Here is a 13,036-nt window from a genome sequence, read left to right as displayed (position 1 = left end):
GAGTGGAAGGAGCGGACTGCGGGGCTTACGTGAGCACGATGCTAAGCTCGCTGATGGGAGCTGAGGCCCCTTCGGGCCCCTTGGAAATGGAAGGGGCTCATCGGGTCCCTGCGAGGAGACCAAAGGCGGGAGAACCACCTAGGGCTACAATCGTGCGATTTCATCGCTTCAATGATAGAGAAGTGGTTCTGAGATGGGCCAAAAAGGTACGGAGTAATAGATGGGAGAATGCGGTGGTACGGGTGTACCAGGATTGGAGTGCGGAGGTGGCGAGAAGGAGGGCGAGTTTTAATCGAGCCAAGGAGGTGCTACACAAGTAGAAGGTGAAGTTCGGGATGCTGCAGCCGGTTTCCAAACAACAATTTTTCCCTCTTACAAAGCAAACGAAACAATAACAAAACAGAAATTTTTAACAATACACAGGTAACAAAACCCCATTGTCTATTGACCTAAACTAAACTAAACCCCCCCCCCCTGCCCCCCCCCCTACCCCTGGGTTGCTGCTGCTGGTCATCTGCCTTCCCTCTAACGTTCCCCTAGGTAGTCGAGAAATGGCTGCCACCGCCTGGTGAACCCTTGAGCCGATCCTCTCAGGGCAAACTTTATCTGCTCCAGTTTAATGAACCCCGCCATATAATTTACCCAGGCCTCCAGTCCGGGGGGTTTCGCCTCCTTCCACATGAGTAGGATCCTGCGCCGGGCTACTAGGGACGCAAAGGCCACGACATCGGCCTCTCTCGCCTCCTGCACTCCCGGCTCTTCCGCAACTCCAAATAGAGCTAACCCCCAGCCTGGTTTGACCCGGGCATTCACCACCTGCGAAATCACTCCCGTCACTCCCTTCCAATACCCTTCCAGTGCCGGGTACGCCCAAAACATATGTGCGTGGTTTGCCGGGCTCCCGCCACACCTCCCACATTTGTCCTCCACTCCAAAGAACCTGCTCAATCTTGCCCCCGTTATGTGTGCTCGATGTAGCACCTTAAATTGAATCAGGCTAAGCCTGGCACATGAGGAAGAGGAATTTACCCTGCTTAGGGCATCAGCCCACATACCCTCCTCTATCTCCTCCCCTAATTCTTCTTCCCACTTTCCTTTTAGTTCGCCTACCGACTCCTCCCCCTCTTCCCTCATCTCTCTATAAATCTCTGACACCTTGCCCTCTCCGACCCACACCCCTGAAAGCACCCTGTCCTGTATCCCCTGTGTCGGGAGCAACGGAAATTCCCTCACCTGTTGTCTAGTAAATGCCCTCACCTGCATATATCGCAAGAAATTTCCCCGGGGCAACTTATACTTTTCCTCCAATGCTCCCAAGCTCGCAAAAGTCCCATCTATAAATAAATCTCCCACCTTCCTAATTCCCAACTGGTACCAGCTCTGAAATCCTCCATCCATTCTTCCTGGGGCGAACGTATGGTTGTTCCTGATAGGGGACCCCACCAGGGCTCCCCGCACCCCTCTCTGTCGCCCCCACTGTCCCCAGATATTCAGTGTTGCCGCCACCACCGGGTTCGTGGTAAACTTTTTAGGTGAGAACGGTAGCGGCGCCGTCACCAGCACCTCTAAACTCGTCCCTTTACAGGACATTCTCTCCAGTCTTTTCCACGCCGCTCCCTCACCCTCCATCATCCATCTACGTATCATTGCCACATTGGCGGCCCAATAGTAATCACCCAAGTTCGGTAGTGCCAGTCCTCCTCTATCCCTACTACGCTGAAGGAACCCCCTCCGTACTCTCGGAACTTTCCCTGCCCACACGAAGCTCATGATGCTCCTATCTATTTTATTAAAAAAGGTCTTGGTGATTAGTATAGGGAGACATTGAAATACAAATAAGAACCTCGGGAGGACCATCATCTTAATTGCTTGCACCCTGCCCGCCAGCGATAGAGGCTGCATGTCCCACCTCTTGAAGTCCTCCTCCATTTGTTCTACCAGCCGTGTCAGATTAAGTCTGTGCAAGGTTCCCCAGCTCCTAGCGATCTGAATCCCCAGGTATCGGAAGTTTCTTTCCACTTTCCTTAGCGGTAAGCCTTCTATCTCTCTACTCTGGTCCCCTGGATGTATCACAAATAATTCACTCTTCCCCATGTTTAGCCTATACCCCGAGAATTCCCCGAACCCCCTCAAAATTTGCATAACCTCTATCATCCCCCCCGCTGGGTCCGACACGTATAACAATAGGTCATCTGCGTATAACGAGACTCGGTGTTCTTCTCCCCCTCTAATCACCCCTCTCCATTTCCTGGAGTCTCTCAACGCCATGGCCAGAGGTTCAATTGCCAACGCGAACAACAATGGAGACAGCGGGCATCCCTGTCTTGTCCCCTATATAATCGGAAATACTCCGATCTATGTCGACCTGTAACTACGCTTGCCGTTGGAGCCCCATAAAGAAGTCTAACCCAGCTAATAAACTCGTTCCCAAACCCAAACCTCCTTAACACTCCCCATAAATACTCCCACTCCACCCTATCAAATGCCTTCTCTGCGTCCATTGCCGCCACTATCTCTGCCTCCCCCTCCACTGGGGGCATCATTATCACCCCTAATAGTCGTCGCACGTTAACATTCAGTTGTCTCCCTTTTACGAACCCTGTCTGGTCTTCGTGCACCGCCCCCGGGACACAGTCCTCAATCCTCGATGCCAGTACCTTTGCCAGCAATTTGGCGTCCACGTTCAATAGTGAAATAGGTCTATAGGACCCGCACTGCAACGGATCTTTGTCCCTCTTCAAAATTAGCGATATCGTCGCCTCCGACATCGTCGGGGGTAGAGTCCCCCCTTCCCTGGCCTCATTGAACGTCCTCGCCATCAACGGGGCCAACAAGTCCACATATTTTCTGTAATATTCCACCGGGAACTCGTCTGGCCCCGGGGCCTTCCCTGCTTGCATGCTTCCCAGTCCCTTAATAACCTCGTCCACCTCAATCGGCGCCCCCAGGCCTGCCACCTCCTGCTCCTCCACTTTCGGGAACCTCAGTTGGTCCAGGAACTGCCGCATCCACTCCTCTCCCTCTGGGGGTTGAGACCTATACAGTTCCTCATAGAAGGTCTTGAACACCTCATTTATCTTTCCTGCCCTTCGCACCGTGTCTCCCCTTTCGTCTCGAATTCCTCCTATCTCCCTCGCTGCTGCCCTCTTTCGCAATTGATGCGCCAACAGGCGACTAGCCTTTTCCCCATATTCAAACCTCCTCCCCTGTGCCTTCCTCCACAGTACTTCCGCCTTTCTGGTGGTCAGAAGGTCAAACTCCGTCTGGAGTCGTCTCCTCTCCCTGTACAATTCCTCCTCCGGGGTCTCTGCAAATTCCCTGTCCACCATTAAAATCTCCCCCAGTAATCTTTCCCTTTCCTTGGCCTCTGTTTTCCTTTTGTGGGCCCCAATAGAGATCAGCTCTCCTCTGACCACCGATTTTAATGCTTCCCAGACCACTCCCACAGGGACCTCGCCGTCGTCATTGACCTCCAGGTATCTCTCAATACACCCCCGCACTCTTGCACACACTCCCTCATCCGCCATCAGTCCCACATCTAATCGCCAGAGTGTTCTCTGCTCCCTGTCCTCTCCTACTTCCAGGTCCACCCAATGTGGGGCATGATCCGAAACCGCTATGGCTGAGTACTCAGCTTCTTCCACCCTAGAGATCAACGACCTTCCCAACACAAAAAAATCTATCCGGGAGTACACTTTATGGACATGGGAGAAGAAGGAAAACTCCCGAGCCCTAGGTCTAAGAAATCGCCATGGATCCACTCCCCCCATTTGGTCCATAAACCCCTTAAGTACCTTGGCCGCTGCCGGCCTTCTTCCGGTCCTTGAGCTGGATCTATCTAGCCCCGGGTCCAGCACCATATTAAAGTCACCTCCTAAAATCAAGTTTCCTGCCTCCAGGTCCGGTATACGCCCCAGCATCCGTCTCATGAATCCCGCATCGTCCCAATTTGGGGCATACACATTAACCAACATGACCTCCATTCCCTCCAGCCTACCACTCACCATTACATATCTACCTCCGCTATCTGCTACGATGTTCTTTGCTTCAAATGCTACCCGTTTCCCCACCAAAATGGCCACCCCTCTGTTTTTTGCGTCCAGTCCTGAATGGAACACCTGTCCCACCCATCCTTTCCTTAGCCTAACTTGGTCCGCCACCTTTAGGTGCGTCTCTTGGAGCATAACCACGTCTGCCCTTAGTCCTTTCAAATGCGCGAGCACTCGGGCCCTTTTTATCGGTCCGTTCAGGCCTCTCACGTTCCACGTGATCAGCCTCACTAGGGGGATACCTGCCCCCCTCCTGTGTCGACTAGCCATTACCTTCTCTGGGTCAGTCCCATATCCCGCCTCCGCGCTCCCGCTCGCTCCCCCAGCGTCGCACACCATCCCCGCCCACCCACTCTTTAGCCATTTCCTTTTGGATTTCCGCAGCAGCAACCCAGTTGTCCCCCCCCCCCCGCTAGATCCCTATCTAGCATGATTGCTCCCCCCATATCACTTCCGTAAGTCAGCTGACTTCAACTGACCCCGGCTACTCCTGCTCACTCCTCGACCCCCCCCCCCGTGTGGGGGAACTCCCATCCGCCTTGCGCCTGTCTTCCCGTCTTATTCTTTCTGGCGCGGGAACATCCCTTTACCTGACCCGCCTCTTATGGCGCAGCTCCCTTTCCCCTCCCCCTCTCCTTCCCCATTCTCCGACTATGTCCCGTCTTTCCCCCCTCACCGGCGCCCACATTTCCCCAATGTCTCCCCCCTTCCCTGTTTACTTCTCAATTAACTTCCACCTTAACATTAACAAAAACAATAACAATAACATTTCCTGCAGCATCAGTCCCTCAGTTCCGGTCCAATTTCTCTTCTTTGATGAAGGACCATGCTTCCTCCACCGTCTCGAAATAATAGTGTCTTTCCTGATACGTGGCCCATAGTCTTGCCGGCTGCAGCATCCCAAACTTCACCTTCCTTTTATGCAACACCTCTTTGGCTCGGTTGAAGCTCGCCCTCCTTCTCGCCACCTCCGCACTCCAATCCTGGTATATCCGTACCACAGCATTCTCCCATCTGCTACTCCGCACCTTTTTAGCCCATCTCAGGACCTCTTCTCTGACCTTAAGGCGGTAAAATCGCACGATTATTGCCCTCGGTGGTTCTCCCGCTTTTGGTCTTCTCGCCGGAATCCGATTTGCCCACTCCACCTCCATGGGGCCCGCAGGGGCCTCAGCACCCATCAGTGAGCTCAGCATCTTACTTGCGTACTCTCCACAGTCCACTCCTTCCACACCCTCAGGGAGACCTAGTATCCGAAGGTTCTTCCTTCGCGCTCCGTTCTCTAGGGCCTCGATCCTTTCAGTACACTTTTTATGAAGTGCCTCGTGCGTCTGAGTCTTAACCGCCAGGCTCAGGATCTCGTCCTCAATATCTGTCACCTTCTGCTCCACCACGCGGAGCTCAGTCTCCTGGGTCTTTGTCTCCTTGAGCCCCTCAATTGCCTGTAGCATCGGGGTCAGCACCTCCCTCTTCAGCAGCTCCATGCACCATCTCACGATTTCATCCTGCTCAGGCCCCCATGTCGCCTGCGCTTTCTCCGCCGCCATCTTGTACTTCTCTCTTTCTGACCCTTTGGTCGACGATTCCTCGCGCTGCAGCCGCCGCCGCCGGTTTTTTCCTCCTTCGTTTGGGGGGGACTCCCTTCTCACACGCCCCACACCGTGTTGCGTCGTCGAAAAATTCCCCGTTGGGGCTCTTAAAAGAGCCCGAAGGTCCGTCGGAGCTGGAGCCGCCGAAGCGTGCGGCTAGCTAGGCATCACCGCAACCGGAAGTCCCTTCAGTGGCCTTGATGAGATCTTTTCACAGTTGTTCCCTCTGCTGCTAGAATTCATCTTTGATACAGGCCCTCAGGTCAGCTTGCAGCTTTAAGCTTGCCCTTCCCCCGCCTGCATGCTGGAAGAGGCCCTGTTTATCCTGCAGTTGCAGCCAAATCTTTTACTGTTTCTGCCGTGTCTGAAACCAAGAGACATACCCTTCCTGGGGGACACTGTCGGGGGAATGCTGCAGCCTTCTTCCCACACCGGGAAATGGCAAACAAATGCCGTGGAGGCCCTGTAACGAGCCCAAAAGTCCGTTCCAAGCAGGAGCTACCGAATATGCGACCTAGCTCTGCATAGCTGCACCCGGACGTCCTTCGGTGAGGACTTTTAACGAGGCCAGGGAAGGGGGGACCCTACCCCCGACAATGTCGGAGGCGACGATATCGCTAATTTTGAAGCGGGATAAAGATCCGCTGCAGTGCGGGTCCTATAGGCCTATTTCACTACTAAATGTGGACGCCAAATTGCTAGCAAAGGTGCTGGCAACGAGGATAGAGGACTGTGTCCCGGGGGTGGTGCACGAAGACCAGACAGGATTCGTAAAGGGGAGACAACTAAATGTCAACGTGCGACGGCTATTAGGGGTGATAATGATGCCCCCAGCAGAGGGGGAGGCAGAGATAGTGGCGGCAATGGATGCAGAGAAGGCATTTGATAGGGTGGAGTGGGAGTATCTATGGGAGGTGCTGAGGAGGTTCGGGTTCGGGGACGGATTTGTTAGCTGGGTCAAACTCCTCTATGGGGCCCCAACGGCAAGTGTGATCACGGGCCGGCAAAGATCGGAGTATTTCCGACTATATAGGGGAACAAGACAGGGATGCCCGCTATCTCCATTACTGTTCGCGTTGGCAATTGAACCACTGGCCATGGCGCTGAGAGACTCCAGAAAATGGAGAGGGGTGATTAGAGGGGGAGAGGAACACCGAGTGTCACTCTACGCGGATGACCTACTGCTGTATGTGACGGACCCAGTGGGGGGGATGACAGAGGTCATGCAGATATTGAGGGAGTTCGGAGATTTCTCGGGATATAGGCTCAACATGGGAAAGAGTGAACTTTTTGTGATGCACCCTGGGGACCAGAGTAGAGAGATAGATGGCCTGCCTTTAAGGAGAGTGGAAAGAAACTTTCGATACCTGGGGATTCAGATAGCCAGGAGCTGGGGAACCTTGCACAGACTTAATCTGACACGACTGGTGGAACAAATGGAAGAGGACTTCAAGAGGTGGGACATGCAGCCACTGTCACTGGCGGGCAGAGTGCAGGCAATTAAGATGATGGCCCTCCTGAGGTTCCTATTTGTGTTCCAGTGTCTCCCTATACTGATCACTAAGGCCTTCTTTAAAAAAATAGACAGGAGCATCACGAGCTTCGTGTGGGCAGGGAAAGTTCCGAGGGTAAGAAGGGGGTTCTTGCAACGTAGTAGAGACAGAGGGGGACTGGCGCTACCGAATTTGGGCGACTACTACTGGGCCGCCAATGTGGCGATGATCCGTAAATGGATGATAGAGGGAGAGGGAGCGACGTGGAAAAGATTAGAGAGGAAGTCCTGTAAAGGGACGAGTCTAGAGGCGCTGGTGACGGCGCCACTACCGTTCTCACCAAAAAATTTTACCACGAACCCAGTGGTGGCGGCAACATTAAATATATGGGGGCAATGGAGGCGACAGAGAGGTGTGTTGGGAGCCTTGGTGGGGTCCCCAATTAGGAACAACCATAGGTTTGCCCCAGGGAGGATGGATGGAGGATTCCAGAGCTGGCACCAGTTGGGAATTAGGAGGGTGTGAGATTTATTTATAGACGGGACGTTTGCGAGCTTGGGAGCCTTGGAGGAAAAGTATAAGCTGCCCCGGGGAAATTTCTTTAGGTATATGCAGGTGAGGGCATTCACAAGACAACAGGTGAGGGAATTTCCATTGCTCCCGACACAGGGGATCCAGGATAGAATGCTTTCGGGGGTGTGGGTCGGGGAGGGCAAGGTGTCAGAGATATACCGAGAGATGAGAGAAGAGGGGGAGGAGCTGGTGGGCGAACTGAAAGGAAAATGGGAAGAAGAGCTCGGGGAGGAGATAGAGGAGGGTTTGTGGGCTGATGCCCGAAGCAGGGTAAATTCCTCTTCCTCGTGTGCCAGGCTTAGCCTGATTCAATTTAAGGTGCTGCATAGAGCACACATAACAGGAGCAAGGTTGAGCAGGTTCTTTGGAGTGGAGGACAAGTGTGGGAGGTGCGGCGGAAGCACAAGTGTGGGAAGTGCGGCGGGAGTGACGGGAGTGATCTCGAAGGCGGTGAAGGTCCAGGTCAAACCAGGCTGGGGGTTAGCTTTATTTGGAGTTGCGGATGAGCCGGGAGTGCAGGAGGCGAAAGAGGCCGATGTCGTGGCCTTTGCGTCCCTAGTAGCCCGGCGTAGGATTTTACTCATGTGGAAGGAAGCGAAACCCCCCGGACTGGAGGCCTGGATAAACGATATGGCGGGGTTTATAAAACTGGAGCAGATTAAGTTTGCGCTGAGAGGATCGGCTCAAGGGTTCACCAGACGGTGGCAACCGTTCCTCGACTACCTAGCGGAACGTTAGAGGGAAGATAGATGACCAGCAGCAGCAACCCACGGGGGAGGGGGAAGGGGGGGGGGGGGGGGGGGGAAGTTTCATTTTATGTTAGTTGGTTAGTTTACCATGTTAGTTAGTTACTCATTAGTAGATTGTAGTTATCATGTTACTTGTACTGTTAACTTTTCTTTTTGTTTGATGTGTAAGGGGAAAAAATTGTGTATGAAAAACTTTAATAAAATATATATTTTTTAAAAGTTAATGAAGGGCGCTTGTTTCTGTGACTGTTTTTTTTTTTCTTTCTCGTCCAAACAAAAAAAAAGTGGCAAATCATGTGTGTTTTTGAGTTTTTTGAAATGTTGTATTCACCTAATTATTTTTTTTTCTCCAAGGAAGGGGAGACTGTTAAGTAATGGGTTAAGAGACATTGCAATTAGTTGTCTCATTTATGTTAAGTATCCATTAATTGACACTGATATGTAAAAGGGCTTCAGGTGGCCTCTGTCAGGTGATGTATAGTTAGAGTTTTTTTGCAAAGGCTGTTGCAATGAAATAAATGTGTGTTTGTGATAAAGGAACAGAACTTTAGACTCTTCATATCACCAGAACTAAAATGCCTAACAGAGGAATGTTGACTTTCTGCATGATCTCCAAATCCATTAATCCAATCTTGCATGTAATAGCACTCATGTCTTGTCATCACGGAACATATGCGATTTAGGGAAGAGTTATGTATTGCGCCCATCTAAACTGGCCCTACACTGACAAAACCCAAGCAGTGGACTGAATGAGGGACACCCACGCTGACATATTTTGATGTCTGTTCAATTCCTCAGGGACCATTGCCTGCACACTAACCAGAAAATAAGAGTTCCACTTTAAACTGTGCACACTCGCGATGCAGATGATCTGATGGAAGAAAAGATCCCTATTCTTTGTGACTCATTGACCAGGCAAAATCAGAAGGTAAAGTTAATTTTTTCTTGGATGAGTCATCGACCCCTCAAGAACAAAAGGCATTCATGGAATAAATATTGTGCTTGTCCCAAACTCTTGCCAGATTGGACAGCTCTCTGAAAGTTATCACAAAATGGGTGATTAACCATTAGGTACAGATAATTAATTGTATGGATAAGTCCAGACAGGATTTAAATAAGCTATTGTTCAAAAAGGATGGAAAACTATTGCATGACTCTGGCTGGTTTGGTAGTGTACAGTTTGAATTCCTTGCAAAACATGTTTTGGTCAACTTGCATACACTGTGAATATTTTGTACCAATCATGCTATTCAGTTAGGAAAAAATGTAGGTTAAATTGCTTAGGAATAAACTTTATTTTGTTATATTGAATAGCAAAAATATTTCCATTAACGTGATAAACTGTCACACGGTGCCTTCTGGGAATGTTATCAACCATAATTGGACATGGATCATAGGAGGCAATGTTAGGACAGCTGGTCAAAAGCTTTGTCAAAGATACATATTGTTAAGGAGCATCTTAAAGGGAAAGAGAGTGAGTGAGATTTAAGGAGGGAATTCTAGAGGATTGGGTCTTGGCAGCTGAAGGCACGGCCAGCAATGGTGGACAATTAACTCAGGAATGGACAAGAGACCAGAATTGGAGGATTGCTGATGGTTATAGGGCTGGAGGAGGTTAGGGTGGGTGAGTCCATGGAAGGACTTCAAAACAAAGATGAGAGTTTTAAAATTGAGGTGTAGCTTAACCGAGAGCCCATGTAGATCAGCAAGTGCCAGTGTGGTGGGGGAATGGGACTTGGTGTGAGGTAGCAATGGGCAGCACAGTCTTAGATGACTCAAGTTTACAGAGAGTGGGAGATGGTAGCCGATAAGTTCATAAGATATAGGAGCAGAATTAGGCCATTTGGCCCATCGAGTCTGCTCTGCCATTCTATCAAGGCTGATATGGTCCTCATCTGTTGCCAACAATGCTACAGACCAAGAGCTGAATTCCAAAATTGGCCAGGGCATCTCCTCCGTAGAACACATGAACTAGGAGCAGGGGTCGGCAATTCAGCCTCCCGAGCCTAAACACCCTCAATGTAACCATGGCTGATCCCATCCTAGCCTCAACTCAACTGTCCTCCAATTCTCCATAACCCTTCAACCCATTACCAATTAAAAGTCTGTCTAACTCCTCCTTAAATTTACTCACTGTCCCTGCATCCACCGCACTCTTGGTCAGGGGTGCATTGAAATAGTCAAGTTGAGAGGCAACAATTAGGGTTTCAACAGCCAATGAGCTGAGGCAGGTCAGGGCAATGTTCTAGCGGTGAAAATAGTGATGGCATGGATATGTGTTCAACATTCATCTTGGGGTCAGCAACAAACAGCGAAGCAGTGAAGAGTTTGGTTTGGCCTCAGACACTGAGGAATGGAGGCGGTAGCTCAGAAACTGGGTTGTTGTGGGGCCGAAAGATAATGGACATCACCTGGCAGATGTAAAAAGATCCGATTAAGAAGAGGCCAATTTCCAACATTTATCCCTCAATTTACATCACAAAAACAGATCATCTGGATGTTACTGCTGTGTATGGGAGCTTACTGTGCACAAATTGGCTGCCAGGTGGCCTATTTTCTAACAAGGTACTTTGATGACAGGAGCTTGCTTTGAGACCTCCGGCAATCATGTAATGCACTATATAAATGCAAGTCTTTGTTTCATTTCCAATTGTCTTCTCATGTGTTGAAAAATAAACCTCCCCCAAATTATCAGTTTTCATTGATTTCTTATTTCATTGAATTTAGCCCTTTTCATGTTATAATACTTGGCTTCCGATCTTAGGTACTTCTGACTCCCAGAACATGTCCAATGTCATTGTTCTGTCCTCACTATCCCCCAATTACTCATATTTCTTGTGCATTTTCTGGATTATCAATGAATACCAAATTAAAATGAACATTTCCTTTTGTTGTCATCCTTGACACATTCGTTGAGCTATTCCATCTCCCAACTCTGACCCAAAATCACATCAACCTTTTTAGTTTATTGGATTGACTAAAGTCTCAGTCATGGCTCAGTGGTCACACTCTCACCTCCTGAGATGAAAGTTGGAATTTAAGTTCCATTCCAGAGATGATGACCATGAAACCATTGCTGATTGTTGTAAAAACCCATCTGGTTCACTAATATCCTTTAGGAAAGGAAATCCGCCATCCTTCCCTGGTCTGGCCTACATGTGACTCCAGACCCACAGCAATGTCGTTGACTCTTAACTGCCCCCTCATGGGCAATTAGGGATGGGCAATAAATGCTGGCCCAGCCAGCAATGCCCATGTCCCATGAACAAGTAAAAAAAACATATTCTCGGCTGAGGCACCAGTGGAGCACTGAGGGAGTGCTGTACTGTCAGAGGTGCTGATTTTCAGATGAGAGGCCAGATGCCCACCTTCTCCTTTGACGCTAACAATCTTACGGCACTATTTTAAAGGCAAGCAGGGGAGGGGTTTGGGTTACCCCATTGGCTTAGCCTCTATTTATACTGTCATGTGAGTGTCCCTTTAAGAAAGGTTTTGTTTTACCACATAGCTTGTAGCACGGCTTCAGTGATGTCATTTGTGGGTGGAGCTGGGCTGTGGCTGTCAGGTGAGAGGGGGGCTTAGTTTTTTTGCTTTCATTTTTGGTTTGTTCGTTTGCACTGCAGAAGAAAAAGCAGTGTTGGAAAGCACTGTGTTAAGCTGCAGGAAATTTTCTCTGTCTTATTTTACAGCTGTTCCAGTGAACTGACAGCACATTGGGTGTGGCAAACTACCGTGGTAACCTTAAAGCTAAAGTTGCTTTCCTGAAGGAGTTTTGCATCTGCTGGTTGGAAATTGGACTAGAATCTCAAGGAAAGGACCAGTCCCCTCCAAGTGAGATTATAGTGCGCTGGGCCACACCCTTGAGAGGGGTTTTGGATTTATTCGATTTTGTATTGAATTGGAACAGCTAAGGGGGGTTCATTAAGAGTTAGATACATAGATTACTGTTGCTGTTGTGCTTTTTTCATGTTTGTAATTGATGACAAATTCTTGCTAAGCATTTTATATATGTTACCACATTTTTATAATAAACTTTGTTTTGATAAAAGCGCCTGGGAAGTTTGTTGAATCACACCTGAAGTGAAGGCTCTTGTGGTCATCCTAGTCAAATTCAACATAAAAATTATAGGTCAGGTGAGCTTCATAATACACGTTGCAGCTTCTAAGCCCTGGCCCATAACAATACTTCAATCAGCATCGGGGTCATCGGTGCCGTGAGGCAGCAGTGCTAACCATTGCACCACCATGCTGCTCTAGTTGATGCTAATTCTAATAATATATAAAGATTGAACATTTTCTATAACTCACTATGAAAGTTCAGCGTCTATTAAATGTATTTCATCTTATTCGTGGGTCATGATTAGTGAACAATGCTGATCTTCCAGCCCTCTGAGATGAAGAAGGGCCATTCATGCAGCTCACTCACTAGCCTAGGTTGCCAATTACTGCTCCAGGTGCACATGTATGGCTTCAGAACCACAGGTATCGCACATATCCTGTGGACTGCTGCCAGATGCAATTTTGTACACCATTATGCCTGATTGTCAGCTGTGGTAGCTGATAACACATTGGAGCAATGTTAC

Source organism: Scyliorhinus torazame, chromosome 21 (assembly GCF_047496885.1).
Source record: "Scyliorhinus torazame isolate Kashiwa2021f chromosome 21, sScyTor2.1, whole genome shotgun sequence".
Classification (NCBI taxonomy): Eukaryota; Metazoa; Chordata; class Chondrichthyes; order Carcharhiniformes; family Scyliorhinidae; genus Scyliorhinus; species Scyliorhinus torazame.
Note: the sequence above shows the minus strand (reverse complement) of the source record.